General features: G+C 41.9%; 1 protein-coding gene and 2 long non-coding RNA genes across 4 annotated transcripts in view; all 3 read right to left on the reverse strand.

Moving 5' to 3' along the window:
* LOC310842950 (uncharacterized protein) overlaps positions 1 to 16,387 on the reverse strand; it is a 579,207-nt gene that overhangs the window by 527,824 nt on the left and 34,996 nt on the right. The gene's annotated exons all lie outside the window — the stretch shown is intronic.
* The window catches only part of LOC310843004, a 32,946-nt gene that overhangs the window by 802 nt on the left and 15,757 nt on the right, over positions 1 to 16,387 (reverse strand). Inside the window, exon 3 of one of the 2 annotated variants that reach the window (XR_014563443.1) lies at positions 15,392 to 15,444. This is a non-coding gene — a long non-coding RNA (uncharacterized lncRNA). Of the gene's footprint in view, positions 1 to 14,828; positions 15,445 to 16,387 lie in introns of those variants that run through there. The other variant, XR_014563444.1, reaches the window with a different exon arrangement.
* On the reverse strand, positions 7,014 to 12,026 carry LOC310843019. The gene is made up of 3 exons (XR_014563462.1): positions 11,992 to 12,026; positions 11,710 to 11,808; positions 7,014 to 8,530 (listed from the first exon to the last, which is right to left on the reverse strand). It is a non-coding gene; the product is annotated as an uncharacterized lncRNA (long non-coding RNA).

A 16,387-nucleotide genomic window follows, 5' to 3' on the forward strand; every position in this document is an offset into this window, starting at 1 on the left:
CCAGCCCCAGACTGCCACTAGAAGCTCTATGACCTGTCTGCTCCACACCTGGCTTCTGGACAGAGACTTCCACCTAGAGCCCTCTAATGGGGTACCCCAAGTACATACCTGCTCACCAGTCAGTGCGATGCACCCCTTCACCCAAGACCTACATGACTAAAATGCCACCCAATGCCTTACCTGCCCAAAGTTGCGACATTTTGCTATGGGGAAGGCAAAACCTCCAAACGGGCCTAATATATTTCAAGGTAAATTCCTCTTCTGGTCTGAATATGGCAACCATTGGGAAACAATAGCAAAGTAAAAGCAGAGTACGCAGGAAGCAAAAGAAGGTTAAATTAATGCAAACACCATGAAGAGAGGAAGGGAAGGAGGGTTTGCTCTTCGGCCAACTGCGCTGCACATGCTGGGTGCAGTCAGCTTTTGTCCCCAGTTGGAGGACCAGAGTGAGAACTTTGGTGCCCAGGTCTGCCAATCAGGCTTTGCCCCCCTTGGCAGCCCATGACTGGGCAATTGAAACTTTAAGCCTTGGCAGTCTACACTAGGGATTTTACAATGGTCAGCTGGTGGACATGACTCCTTGCTACCAGGGAAATGGAAGGCAGCCTGCAAAGAGCTGCAGACACTGCCTACCTGGAGCAGGGCAAGCAGCCATTTCCTACCCCTAAGGGTTTGAAATTTTGGAGATGAAGATTTCTGGTGCATGGAATAAACCCAGCTCACCAATTTGCATTGTTCTTTTCAGCGTTTATGTGGGAAGTCTGCATATGCTCATTTCTTCATTGTTCTCCTTCTTTTCTTCATTCACACATTTTATAAAGAATATGCTCTAGCAGTGCTGTACTGTTCCTGTCCTTTTACTCATTTATCAAACTGGGGTGCAATTAGCACAAACAAGCTCTCCCTGTTCCTCAGGACAAAGTGTCTGTGATCTCTCAAAGGCACTGCACTTTGACAGACATAGACCTGAGTGGTTTATTGGGAGAAAGCCATGCAGCCTTTTGAACGGGAACCAATCCCCACATTTGATACAGGGAAATCACAAAAGGGATGAAAACTCTTGGCAGGATTAGGGCATAGCTCTGAAACATGGAAAGTGCATATTTGATACAGTGGAACAGGGATCTCCTTGCATCAGAAATGCTACTCACTTTAAAAAAATATTGTTTATTTATTATTATTTTGTCAAACTAAAAAAATAAAATTATATAGGAACAGAGTAGCAAAAAGAGAGAGCGAGAGCAGAGCAGAGCTGAGATGATAGATAGATAGATGATAGATAGATAGATAGATAGATAGATGATAGATAGATAGATAGATGATAGATAGATAGATAGATAGATAGATAGATAGATGATAGATAGATAGATGATAGATAGATATGGAATGCAAAAGGATGTGCCATCCAATCTTATCCATGTTTATTTGGAAATCAATAGCCTAGTTCCTCCCAAGGTGAGGGGAAGTGGACAAAGCTTATTCTGGCAAGGTAGCTTACTCTATGGTATTAACCCCTGCATGCATTAATTAGACTTAAGCATGTTGGTTATAATAGGCTGGTTATTACACAAGAGGCACACTTTGGCTTCTGCCACCAACCAGGTGACCTAGAGCTGCATCCGAGGAAGAACATCATAGAAAACTGAAGATCAACCTAATCTCATCCATTAGCCAGTGAAAGATAAATCCAGTGATTATTGCTCCCCCTGCCAGTTATTATTATTTCTTTGCCTCATGTTTATTAGAGTGTAAGCCTATAGTCAGGGTCTGTCTTCTCATTCAAATATATATATTATAATTTATATATACATAAAATATTTTAGATACTTTATAAAATAATAAAAATATAAGGGTCATATTCAGATAATTTTGCTCAGAGTAGACGCATACATAATTAATAGCCTGATTAATTTAGGCCCATAAATGTAACATCTATTCAGAGTAGACCTTTTGAATGCATCCCCAAATCTCTTACAAAGGTCCTTCCTTGTTAAAATCTTCAACAAATATTTCCAGGGCATTTTGACAGCTAGAAGAAACATTTCCAGGGCTTGCTTGTCCATGTGAGTTCACTGGTCATTTGGTTTTCTATTTTTCAGTGCCTGGTTTTTTGTTTTGTTTTTACAATACTGCACCCATTATTTAGATAAGCTAGAATCATACAAACAGCTCTGTACCTACTGCCAAATTATATTACTCATCTGCATTTTTCATCAGAACTCCAAATTTTTGTAGTATAACGATGCAGTTCAACCAATCGGTCTCCTTTTTCTCCTGTCCAATTTGCATGTTTGCAAAAAGAACATTCTATTCCACACAAGTGGTTGCCAGTCAAATAAGTAGTTTGCAGTTGCTCCTAGCAACTAGATTGACTAACGTAAATGCCATTCTGGGGCCTTTCTTCTCCTACTTTCAACCTAATTTTGCTTGTTAGCAATCTCAGCAGCAAACCTAAAAGGTCAAGGCCAGTGACATGGGCAATTCTCCATTGATTACAGGAGGTAATACACAAGCAGTTGAAAACAGCTTCAGCCAGAATAAGATTAACAGAAAATTCCTATGCAGACAATGGCATGTTCCTTCCATGCTGATTGCAGGCAAGACATTCAAAAGAAACTCAGAGAAAACATTGAAATTAATTGGATTTCAGTAAGCAGTGCCTTAATGAGAAGGCACTTGGCCCAAGACAACATGGCCAGTCAGGGATGGTCAGAGCTGGAGTCCAATAACTTCTGGAAGCATCATACCAGCTAACCCCCCTCCCCCCCAAAAAAAAAATGTGGGGTAAGGAAATTTTCTGGTCCTTGGCTCCAAAACAAACAAACAAAAAACTTGCTGAACCCAGACAGGGATAGGGAGGGGCTACATGCAGCAGTTCATGTTTGCAGATGCTCCAAGTGTCCTTATTTTCCAGGGGTGATCCTGGATTCATAGAAGCCAACCCGGTTTCTGATTTGATCCCAAAATATCCCGCTTTTCCTTAGGATGTCCCTATTTTTATCGGAGAAATGTAGGAGGGTATGGAGTTATGCAACCCCCAAGCCAAGGAGATAAGTAACTATACAACCTTTAGAAGATATCTCAAGACAGCCCTGTATAGTTTTGTTATTTTTATATATATGTTGGAAGTCACACAGAGTGGCTGGTGCAACCCAGTCAGATGAGAGGGGTATAAATGATAAAATTATTACTATTATTACTATTATTATTATTATTGTGGAGTAGGACATCCTGCATTGCAAACATGCGCTAGATTATGGAGAAAGCTAGAGAGTTCCAGAAAGACATCTACTTCTGCTTCATTGACTATGCAAAAGCCTTTGACTGTGTCGACCACAGCAAACTATGGCAAGTTCTTAAAGAAATGGGAGTGCCTGATCACCTCATCTGTCTCCTGAGAAATCCCTATGTGGGACAAGAAGCTACAGTTAGAAGTGGATATGGAACAACTGATTGGTTCAAATCTTATATGCAGAATTCATCATGAGAAAGGCTGGGCTGGATGAATCCAAAGCTGGAATTAAGATCACCGGAAGAAATATCAACAACCTCAGATATGCAGATGATACAACCTTGATGGCAGAAAGTGAAGAGGAATTAAGAAAGCTTTTAATGCGGGTGAAAGAGGAGAGCGAAAATATGGTCTGAAGCTCAACATCAAAAAAATGAAGCTCATGGCCACTGGTCCCATCACCTCCTGGCAAATAGAAGGGGAAGAAATGGAGGTAATGAGAGATTTTACTTTCTTGGGCTCCATGATTACTGCAGATGGTGACAGCAGTCATGAAATTAAAAGACGCCTGCTCCTTGGGAGAAAGGCGATGGCAAACTTAGACAGTATCTTAAAAAGCAGAGACATCACCTTGCCGACAAAGGTCCGTATAGTTAAAGCCATGGTTTTCCCAGTAGTGATGTATGGAAATGAGAGCTGGACCATAAAGAAGGCTGATCGCCGAAGAATTGATGCTTTATGGTGCAGGAGGAGACTCTTGAGAGTCCCATGGACTGCAAGAAGATCAAACCTCTCCATTCTGAAGGAAATCAGCCCTGAGTGCTCACTGGAAGGACAGATCGTGAAGCTGAGGCTCCAATACTTTGGCCACCTCATGAGAAGAGAAGACTCCCTGGAAAAGACCCTGATGTTGGGAAAGATTGAGGGCACAAGGAGAAGAAGACGACAGAGGATGAGATGGTTGGATGGTGTTCTCGAGGCTACAAACATGAGTCTGACCAAACTGCGGGAGGCAGTGGAAGACAGGAGTGCCTGGCGTGCTCTGGTCCATGGGGTCACGAAGAGTCGGACATGACTAAACGACTGAACAACAACAACAAGGACATCCCTATTTTCATTGGAGAAATGTTGGAGAGTATGTGTTTGCAGAAGATCTCAGGGTTTGCCCCTGTGAAGTCTAGTTAAAAAGCATCTCCAGATGCTGTTCGACTCTAGTTCTCATCATCATTGATCCTTGGTCATGCTGGATAGAGTTGAATCCTATTGAAAGGCCACAAGTTCTCCATCCCTTAGTTAAAAAAATAATGTAAAGAAACCAGGCAGCATGCACACATGCGGGAAAACATGGATTGCTTGCCAGTGGTGTAGCGTGGGGGGTGCAGGGGGGGCCGGCCACACCGGGTGCAACATCTGGGAGTTAGGGTTAGGGGGCGCAAATCCACGGGTTAGGGGGCGCAAATTACTTGCCTTGCACCGGGTGCTGACAACCAACGCTACGCCACTGTTGCTTGCATTCAAGGGCAGACCTACTTAATTAGCACTTCCTATAACAATATACAGACTGAAACACAGCTATCTCTTGAAATTCACATTTCTCTTAATTTTGAAATGCAGTTCTTCAGCCAAGTAATGCATATAGTTGGGTACAGAAATGCATAAATCAGGTTAAAGTGAAATAACATACATTGCAAAAATGAGCATATTTCATTAAAAAAAGGGTGCAGGGGGAATTGCATATTGGGGGGGTAAATTGAAATTTAAAAGCTGATAAATTTTCATGAGGACTTAAAAAAACTGAGGTGGAAATGTAAAGAACTGAACTTAAGAACAGTGAAAAAAATGAGAAACTGAGAGAAACAAAAATTGACAAATATGCACATCCCTAAGAGCAGGTGATATGAGAGACCCAGTGTGAATACCTTGGAGAGCAGCTAGGAGTCTGAGCAGATAATACTGATATAGGTGAGCCTGGTTTAAGGTCTCTAGGACATTCTTTACCTTGTTCTACTCCCCACTATGACAAAACACTTACACATTGACACAAGTAACAAAACAAAACAGCTGCCAGGTCGATTAGGGGAGCATTGCAGGGAAAACCTCATGATGGCCCATCATTCTGCTGAGAGTCGGATCAATTTAAAAGTTAATTAGGCTACTTAATTAAGTGCTCACATCACAGAGGAGATAAAGCAAATTAGCTGAACACTAGTAACAAAGGGAGATAGGTGCCTGAAGCTGAGTGAATGGCTACTCAGACAGACAGGTTAATAACAGAGAGGAGAGGAGTCAAACAGGTCTTTCTTCCTTCCATTTTTAAAGTGAGCCTTAATTCTGTTGGACATGAATTAAAAAGCCCTTTTTTAAAAAAAGGTTCATACAAAAAGGTTATCAAAATGAAACAGGAAGAAGCAAATAGTGTCCCATTGAAGCAATTCATAGGGTTTGCAGGTAACCATCTTCTAACAAACAGCTACACACTTTCCCTTTTGTTCTCCATGTAGCAAATGCTTTGATACATTTCTGAGATCATGCACTGATAATTTCTTAAATATTCCAAAGGAAGAGGACAAAATATCATCCTGCAATAGACAAATTTTATTATACAGTCACAGCTCCGGTAAAAACAACCTAAAAGACAAAAATCACACATTTTCTAACAGGCATGGAGATAAAATATATGGTACTTATGTGTTAGGAACAGAAATGATTAATTTGATAAAAATCCATTTACAGCTCTTTGCAGCAGAAAAGATAGCTCTAGCAACTGTTTCTGTTATGAATTTGCTTGTTTCAACCAATAAGTAGGCCAAATATAATCAGTCAATGGACACTTAAACTCAAGAGATGGCAATCAGGTGTTTGTTTGCTTTTTATATATATATAAAAAAATCCTTTAATTACCATCACTTCCTCAAAAGAATACTGGAAACTGTATTTTGATGAGGGTTCTGAACACTCCCTGTTATGGTTCCCCGGCTTCCCTCCAAAGAATACACTTCCCTGGGGGAAGGGAATTACAATGAAATAAGTTTAAGTTGCAGATATAAGATGCAGATATAAGCTTTCCATAATGTAAGTCTTGCAAGTCTGCAGTTAAGTAATCCCACAAAGCATTCTGGTTTGCATGGGGTGGAGAGCAGTAGAAAACAGCAGCACCAATCCATTCTATCGGAATGTGTCAAGTCGTATTTTCTTCTGCTGTCCAAAAATTATCCCCTAGTTTTAAGTAACGCTTACCACCCCGCTCACTGTGGGCAATAGCACTTGTAATCTTGTAAACATCTCACAACCAAGTCATTAACAGGCCCACAGGCCCAGCATGTGATACAGTCTTGGCAATCCATATTCAATAAGAAGCACTCTAATTAAAACAGAAAAGCTGTCTTTTGGAATCACACAGCCGTTTTAAGATATCAAAATGTCTAAAGGCCCATGATGGCAGGGGAGAAGGGGAGGGGGGAGAAGAGAGTTTTCCTTAAGAGAAAATTTAGCACTAAGAGCATGCATAATATTGCGAAGTCTCAACAGTTGCGAAAGTAAGTGAATCTGTTGCCACCAAGAGCTGGTTATATCTCAATAAAATGTAGCTGTTAGCCAAAGGTTGAATTGGCTCATTGCCTTCTGTCAAGAAAAACATAAAATAAATCCTTAAAACAGTTCTGATGAAATTATAGAAGTGCATGGGTTTGAAAACACTGTGGCTTAATGCCATTTAAATAGCACTGCCCATATCCATATTTGCAGCTTTACACTCCTTATGGCTACTCCGAGATGAACTCAACACATTTCTCTTGCTTTGTCCTAGTGGGTTGGTTCACCTTTTCAAGTTCATGATTGTATGGCTGCACTCTCAGAGCAGCATGTGGATGATGCTGGTTATGACCGGTGTAAAGAAGAATTTGCTGGATCCCTAGATCCAAACATGGGACAGAATACTCTCTGGTATGAGAGAGTCCTAGCAGAGGTTTTAAAACACAAAGCATGCAGCAAAGTAAAGTGTGGGAATAGATGCTCTTAGACCTTTTTAATTATCCCATGTTAAGTTGCTTACAGTGCTTCCGCTTTCAATTCCCTTAGCTTAGAATAGACTACACAGTTTCGTAAGGTAAAATGGTTTTTACTTACAAACTTCCCAAAGGTCAGGTTCATGGTTTTTTGCATACAGCAGCAATAAAACACAGAGAGAAATCTCGGGTTACAAAATATGGGGGAAGGTTTCTGAACACGTGGTCTAAGCTTGGAGTGATCAAGCTCACACGTCCTATCTGGTCGGGTTTCACATAGTGGAAGAGGACAAACATCAGACAAAGAATTTTCCTAACTGTTTGTCACTGGATGTGAGGGGCTGTGACCTAGCTAAGTCCTGGGAAACTGTTTACTCTACTTACTCAATGGTCTTAACCCCTTCACACATTAACTAAAGTTAATAATGCTATAGTACAGGCACCCCCAACCTTCAGCCCTCCAGATGTTTTGGACTACAATTCCTATCATCCCTGACCACTGGTCCTGTTAGCCAGGGATCATGGGAGTTGTAGGCCAAAACATCTAGAGGGCCACAGGTTGGGGAAGCCTGCTCTAGTATGAGGCTGCAATTTATCCCACAAATGAGTCACCAGAGAGAGCTTCCATACCTTCATGGATATTTCACAGATTTTTAGGCACATTACAATTTATGTATTTGATGTAAAAAGTGAATGTTAAAAACTGCTGGGGTGTGTGCACGAGTTCAGATTTTTTTACAGAGAGAAACATATGTACACACAGCAGAAGGCTGTATTTTTGGATATCTGCACCATACACTTAAATCACTATTATACCACTTTAATATCACTTTAACAGTCATGACTTCCCCCAGAGAATCCTGGGAGATGTCGTTTGGTAAGGGTGCTGACACTTGTATTCCCCTCACTGAGCTACGATTTCATGTGGTGTAACAATCATTTTATCTTCCTTATGGACTCTGGAATTGTAGCTCTAGGGTGTGAGTCTAGGAGTAGCTCAGCACAATTAACAAACAAAAGTTCCCAGGATTCTTTGAAGGAATCCATGTCTGGTATGATACGACGTTAAATCTGTAGTGCGGATGTGTGTCTCTAGGTCTGCTTGCCCAACCCCCAGCTAGCGCAGATCTTCAGTGCAGCTTTCTGACAGATGGCCCTTCAATGCATCTATCAAAAGATAGTCTACCATCTAGCAAGCCTATCTGCAACAGTTCTTACCATTGGAAAGTTTTTTCTAATGTTTAACCAAAATCTGTTTCCCCGCTGAAGTCATGTGACCATAGCACAGCAGCCCCTGCTGAGCCAAAAGAAATAAAGAACATGAAAGTTAATCCACAATTGCAAGTACAATTAGCAGCAAAATTAGCATCTTGGTGCATGTTACTGGGCTGGCAAACAGTTGCAGCTGGTAGACCACTGGACCTGATTGGGTGATTTAGCCCTAAGTATGTTTAACTAAAGGATGCCACTTTTTAAAGGGGTCTGATAGTGATTGCCATCCAGCACAATCTGTTTTAGTACAATAAACACACAATTGTTGACTACTGTGGTGTATGCAGTCCATATAACCTTCATTTCATTCCTACAAATTATAAGGGTTTTTTGTCTATTAGAAATGCAATAAGATATTCCATTTTCTCTCTGCACTCTTGGGTTCAAGTTATTGATCTCCAGCTAATATTAATTACACATTTATAACTTGAGGCTTGCTACATTTTTGTAGAAACGTTTCATAAGTAACTGCCGTGCCAAGACTTTATGACATTGTTTTATAGCCGAGATGCAAACATAATCAGCCGTTTTGTGTTGTTTCTTGCTTAAAAACTGCAGCAAGCATTATAAACCGCCTGCTGAATGCATGTTGTTAGCAATGCCTGTGGAAAATGTTTCTATTCTGTCAGGCATATGCAGGCAATTAAAAATACATCCTTCCACAGTGTGCTTTTCTTCTAGAAGAAAAAGGGTGACGGTACTGCGTGCCCTTGTGTACCCCTGGAAAAAAGCACTGCTTCCACAATTATTATTTGATGTCTGTTTTTAACTTTTATCTGTTTTCTATCATACCATTTTATGTTTTATTGCTATAAACGGCTCTGATATATTTTTTATCCCATAGCGACACATGGGGCTACCTCTGATGACGGTTCAGAAACTTCAGCTAGCGCAGAATTCGGTGACCAGGGAGCAAGACACTTTGATATTACACTGATCCTGGTCCGACTGCACTGATTACCAATTTGTTTCCAATTCAACGTGCTGGTTTTGACCTATAAAGCCTTAAACGGCTCAGGACCGCAATACATCAAGGACTGCCTCTTCCATATGAAGCTACCCAGACCCTGAGATCATCTTCTGAGGCCCTCCTTCCTGTGCATCCTCCTAAAGAGGTCTGGAGGGTGACAATACCTGAACGAACCTTCTCTGCAGTGGCTCCCCATCTGTGGAATACTCTCCCCTTGAAAGTTGGCTTGGCGCCTTTAGGCACCAGGCAAAAACGTTCCTTTTTAACCAGGCCTTTGGTTGATCTGATTGATATCCTATGCCCTTTTAAAATGTGGGGTTTTTTGGGAGGGGGGCTATTGGGTTGTTGTTTTTATTTTTATTATGTATGGTATTTTGTGGTTTTATATCTTGATTTTATTCTGTGAACTGCCCTGATACCGCTGTGTATAGGGTGGTATATAAATTCAATAAATAAATAAAATTAATCTAAAAAATAAGTAGTAGGGAGAGGCACTAACCTGACCACTTTCACACTGCTTCTAGGATGTCATGGTCATGCAACCTCTTGGTCCTCCTTCTCCAACTCCTAAAAACACATATTAAATGTGTTGCAGTTCAGACATTAAATGTATTGCTGTGGGGCTTGTGGCAGCCCAGGAGCTTTGGCTCTTTCCAACCTCACAATACCCTTGCTCAATGTCAGCGATGGCTGGTGCCCTTTGGGTTGGCATGGAGACCAACAGGAGGAGGAGGCAGTCACTGACAAGCAGACACTCAGGAGTTTTGTCTCCCTGCTGTTCCCTGGGCAAGGGCAACATTGAGGACAGATGGAGGTTGGTGGCAGTGCCCCATTTGTCCAAATGACCCAGTCTCCACTGTGCACTGGCCAGACTAGATGGAATCCAAAGTGTTGTGTGGCCTTCTTCATGCATGCCAGAGCTTTTTCAGGGGACTTTTAGCCTCCTAAAATCCATCATTGGCAGTTGACTGGTATCTAATTCACCATGAGATGGTGAAGCAAGAAGACTTAATCAGCAGACTCCCCAAATGAATGCAGGGAGGTGGTTTCAGGACAAACATATGTCTCTCTGAATGCCACTTTAGAGCTGGAAGAGAATGTTTGATCATCTCCTTTAACCCTCTGCCAAAAGGCAGCATTCTCTATCCTTGAAGCATACATGTCCATCAAAAGTTATTTCCCCACCGTAAACCTCCAGACAATGAGATGGCAGAACATCTCAAGATATTCCATTCTTCCATTGCTGAATTTGTACTGTAAAATGCCAGAAAGCAATGTTAAGGTGTGTGTTTCCTCCCTCTAAAATAATCTGAGGTATGTTGTTTTCCTCCCAGTGAGGTCTTGGATATAAGAAATGCAGTAGCTCTGCCAGTTTCCCATTTTAATGATCCCTCATGTGTGCCACAGCTCAGTCCCCAAGCTGCAGTTCAATAATTTTTGTCATCTAAAACGAACCCAAGTTTCCAGTACAAGGACGCAGCCCCAACAACCCAATCTGACTTTCAAAATGACAAAATTGGGTAATTTTCCACATGGCAAAATTTTGCAAATATGCTAGATGAGATCGCCACCCATAAGTTAAATGGGTATCCCTGTATGGATCACTGCTATTAAAGATGGAGAGCAAGAAAAGCATGGGATGCAGAGAGTTTCATGTCAAAGGAGCGATAATATAGCTCTAGACTTTTCAACAAGAAACATTCTTTCATAAGGAACTTTGCCACAACCCCAACCTCAAGTTGCAATGAGAATTCTGACCCAGAGGCAGTGGAGCCAGCCAGATTGGGAGGCCTAGTGGCACAAGCCACAGAAGGGCGACTTCCTAATCCTGGCCACTGCAACAAGCATTAGCTGCCCTCAGCCAGAAGTCTCTATGATCCCCAGAGTAAGCACACACACCCTGTGCTGGATTCCACTAAGTGACTGGCCCCATCCAAACTAGAAACATTATGCTTCTGACTGAATGCTTACCCATGCAGGCTGCAGGCTGTAGGGCTATCCCTTTAAGGCTGTTCAAGAAGATGGTAGAGCCTGGAAGGAACAGCTTTGCTCCAGACCATGTTAGAACAAAGTGTCAAACAGGAGCTGTCCATAGTCCTGTAACTCAAGCCTGACTTGTCTGTGTCCTGGTCCAGATCAGGGCTGGAAGTTGGAGTCCTGATGATAAACTTATGATTAAGTAATCACTCACAGTGAATAAGGACAGACTCCATCTGAACAGGGCTACCTACCTTCCTTTGTAGCCACACCTTGCATGATGCCCTCTCTTATACCAATTCTTCCCTTCTTTCCCCTTATGCTGCCATGATACAGATTCACAAAGGTTATATCTGAGAAAATAAAAGCTATATTTTCGCAGCTGGCCAACTAACTCTTCTCTTTCTCTGTTATGTCATTGAAAAGACTTCTGCCATGTATCGGCTAACAGAGAAAATGTGCTCAACTGACAAAGTTCTATTTTGTCTCATGTTTTCATATTTATGTTGCTATTAAAGAAAAAAAAAACAACTTACCAGAATCACAGGTTGGCCCAGTCCAGATACAATCCCATGATGTGAAATAACAGAAGCAAACCATGCATTAATGTTACAGATCATGAAGAAGAACCAGGCAAGGTATTTGCAGTGCTCCTACCACTAGAGAGCAGATGGGCTTTACCTATTGCATGCACTTTACAAATCAATGCATTTTACACAGTGCTGTGGCTGATGGGAATTTGATGCCATTTTAAAAGTGAGTTATCGAAGAAAAGAGCAGATACTTACCTTCAGCTGTTATATATCTAGTATTTAATCTTTAGTGAACCTCAAGGACCAAAACAACTATAGAATCAATTCATCAGTTCAATTGCAACGGTGGAATCAATCATATCTAAATGGATTCCCAAGTTCAATGTCTACTCAAGTAATTGTTCACAACTCTATTTGGAGTGCTTCATAATCATTAGCTCACCTGTCCATTCTCCATATGTTTTTTTGGTGAAAAAACAGCACTTAAAGCTTTGACATAATTAATTCCAAATTGATTGATTTCTTCTTTTCTCCTGGCTGGCTTAATCAATCTCTTCTTCTGCCCCCGAACCAAATGATATTTATGGCAACTTACTGAAAGATACAGTATAATATCTCAGTATCGCTGGGGAATATGTCAACTCTTCAGCACCATATGACTCTTTCAGCCTCACTAATATTAACGTATTAGGTAGTCAATATCCATTGAAGGATTGCAGTGAACTTGAATTCTGTTGACTGCTATGGAAGTCAGAAGGAGAGCAGGTAACAAACTATTGTATGCTACACCGCCTCTGGCAAACCTTGCAGTAATTGCATTATATACTCTTAAAACTTTCATTCCTCTGTCAGCAGTGGTATAAGGTAAAAAGGTAAAGGACCCCTGGATGGTTAACTCCAGTCAAAGGCAAATATGCCCTACACAACTTGTAATCTAATGACTTCTAGAGGGCTTTCCTATCCCCCTTGACCACCAGCTAGGGTTGATGGTAACTGGAATCCAACAACATTTGGAGGGCCAGAGATTTCTCACACCCATTTTGAACTAAAATATCAGATTTATATAGTCATTTCTTTGAGTTCTGTCACACTAGGATCACATTCCAGCACTGTACCACTTAAAGGTGCCCAGACTGTAGATGTGCAAATGAAGGGGTGGGAATATGCAGATAAGGGGTCACCAGTGGGAGGAGTCTGACAACAAGGCAAAATGCTAATCCATTTTGCCACCCCATTTTCTGATTTTGAGGGAGGTGACATTCAGAGGCAACCTCACTAGACAGTATTTAACTAAATAATTGTGCTCACACAATTATTTCTGCTTGCACAAGAGGACTTCCCCTGTTCACTCCACAACATGTAACCTGCATCATTCCCCAATTTGCTCCAGAAGGCTGGGTGGGGGAACTACAAAACAGATGGGGGGGGAGTTTAATAGCACAAAAAGTAATGATTGCACCGACAGAATGTTAACCACAGCACTACACTGAACCCAACCGATTGCCACCATGGGAGCTCCTCTCTTGGCAACCACTAGACCATCAGAGCCATCAGAGTGACACTATATGCTAAGATGGACTTCTGGTGAAAATATAGTGGAAAATAGTATGGGCCACAATTTTTCTTCCTAGAAACCCCCTTAAAAGCAATCCTGCATCATCACAGAGCATCACTTGGGGGGCCTTTGAGAGCAAAATGGTAGCCACCAGCTTTTGACCACAAGTAGAGGATTTCCTCTGAAGCCAGCGAATTCTTGAATACCTGCAAATTTTGCCACGCAGCCGCTGAAAATTGCTGGGGATTTCAGTTTTCCTGTCCCCCACACCATACCACCTTCCTGTGGCCCTGAATACATTCAGGTTTTTTTCCAGCTGAAGTGTCAAGTGATTTAAACACATGAAGTGTGGGAAAGTATTAAAGAAAGATAAATCAGCACCAGGCAACATGGTCAATGATGATGGGAGCTGTAGTCCTGAAATAAAAGAACCTAGACATAGCAACGGTAATAGAATCATAGAATTGTAGAGTTGGAAGGGACCCTCTCCCCCCTGCAATGCAGGAATATGCAGCTGTCCCATGTGGGGATTTCACCTGCAACTCTGGCATTCTCAGCACCACACTCTAACCAGCTGAGCTATCCAAGCGCATGTTGTCATGGACTGGTTGAACACAGAGGAACTGGCTGGGGAACTACCAAGGAAAGAAGGCTCAGAACCTGGAGAATGGTGATGGGTCAATGATGAGTAGTCACAGGGAGAAGAGGGGAAAGACTAGGAAGAGGAGGTGTCAGAAGCTGTAGGGGTAACAGGGCTCAGTGAGTGGGGGAAGTTTGTGGAAGAGAGAAGTCAAGAATCAGAAGCAGAAGCTGAAGCTGAAGCAGCTTAATGGGAAGAGGGAGGTCAAGAGCCAGAGATGAGTCAGGCTAGTGAAGAGTCATGAGTTTCTTCCCCTCCTGCTGTGACAAACTCCCCTGCCCCATTGACTTCCAGGACCAGGAGAGGTATGAAATGAGAAGAGCAAAGACAGGCTTCATGAAGGCGCAGTCTCTGATTGCTTGCAATAAGCCCTGAAGAGGAGACATAGATGGCTCTGGAGAGTTGGGGACTTTTAGTCCGAGCAACTGATTTCATGAAGTAGGACCTACAGGGCAGGAGCTGCTGTGCTCATTAGGACTCAAACTCAGCCAAGTGTGGGAAGATCATGCTTCGCTAATAAAGAGTTAACTCCAGATTTGAACTGTGTGATTTACTAACCGGCTTGCTCTGTGACAAATGACCTGAATTACTGCAATTATCTCAGTAAACCTCAACACAGATATATAAATATTATGATCTCCATAGTGCCAAAGGGTTTATCTATATTAAGATAGGGTTTACCTATATTGAGTTCATGGCAGAAGTAAAATTTGAACAAGGGAAAGAGAAGCCATTTAGCAAACAAAGAGACAAGGCGATTTTAAACACCGGGGCCCAGCATGGCAGAGGGTGTAAAGGTGTGATTGTGATTGACAGGAGCAAGGTAGATTTGATAGCGACTGAGCTTGCACAGAGCATAGAGAAGAGGAGGGAGTATGTGGGAAGGGATTCAAGAGAGGTGATATAATCTGTACTAGTGATTGCACTTTAAATAAATAAAGCATCGATCCTACTACACACATTTACTCAGAAGTCAATCCCGGTGAGATCAGCTAAATTTATTCCCAGGTAAATCTTTGCTGGATTGCAGCCTTAGTTAACCAGGAGAGAATAAAAATGACATTTGTCAATGATTAGGAGAGTGAAAAACAATTACAAAGCATGTCCATCTCTAGAGCTGCTGAAATACTGGAGAGTGTGAAAAGGAAGACTGGTAACAAGTAAAATTTGGGGAAGGGAAGTTGGGAGAGAGAAAAAGAGGTACTTACGTGAAAGAGGAGAGACTGATGGGGAAATTAGCCAGGAATTTAAACAGAGAGAGCTACAGAAACAAAATAAGAAACAGATGGAGAGATCAGTATATTTATAAATGATGAGGATGATTTTTAATAATAATAATAATAATAATAATAATAATAATAATAATAATAATTTTTATTTATACCCCACCCTCCCCAGCCAAGGCCAGGCTCAGAGCGGCTTACAAGCAATAATAAAAACAAGTTAAATGATTACAACTTTAAAACAAGATTAAAAAAATACAACATTAAAATATTGAAACATTAAAATATTAAAATGTAGCCTCATCGCAGAAGGAGAAGGAAAAGAAAAAAGAAAGAGAGGGAATCAAATTGGCTCCAAGCCAAAGGCCAGGTGGAACAACTCTGTCTTACAGGCCCTGCGGAAAGAAATCAGATCCTGCAGGGCCCTGGTCTCGTGAGGCAGAGCGTTCCACCAGACCAGAGCCAGAGTTGAAAAGGCCCTGGCTCTGGTTGAAGCCAATCTAACTTCCTTAGGGCCCGGGACCACAAGGGTGTTGTTATTTATGGACCTTGAGGCTCTCTGTGGGGCATACCGGGAGAGGCGGTCCCGTAGGTATGAGGGTCCTAGGCCGTGAAGGGCTTTAAAGGTCAAAAGCAGCACCTTAAATCTGACCCTGTACTCCACCGGGAGCCAGTGCAGCTTGAAAAGCACTGGGTGAATATGCTCCCATGGCAGAGACCCCGTGAGGAGTCTTGCTGCAGCATTCTGCACCCGCTGGAGTTTCTGGGATAGCTTCAAGAGCAGCCCCGCATAGAGAGAATTACAGTAGTCAAGCCTGGAGATGACCGTTGCATGGATCACTAAATGAGTTTAGCAAAGGCAGGTCAGGTATTCAAACACCTTTGCATACACTATCTCAATACTCCTTGCAAAAGCCTGTAAACCCAGATTGCAGATTTTGATTGCGCTCAACTTTTTGATGTGAAAAATTCTGGGACCTG

This window comes from Podarcis gaigeae (genome assembly GCF_964106915.1).
Source record: "Podarcis gaigeae genome assembly, chromosome: 4".
In the NCBI taxonomy this organism is placed as follows: Eukaryota; Metazoa; Chordata; class Lepidosauria; order Squamata; family Lacertidae; genus Podarcis; species Podarcis gaigeae.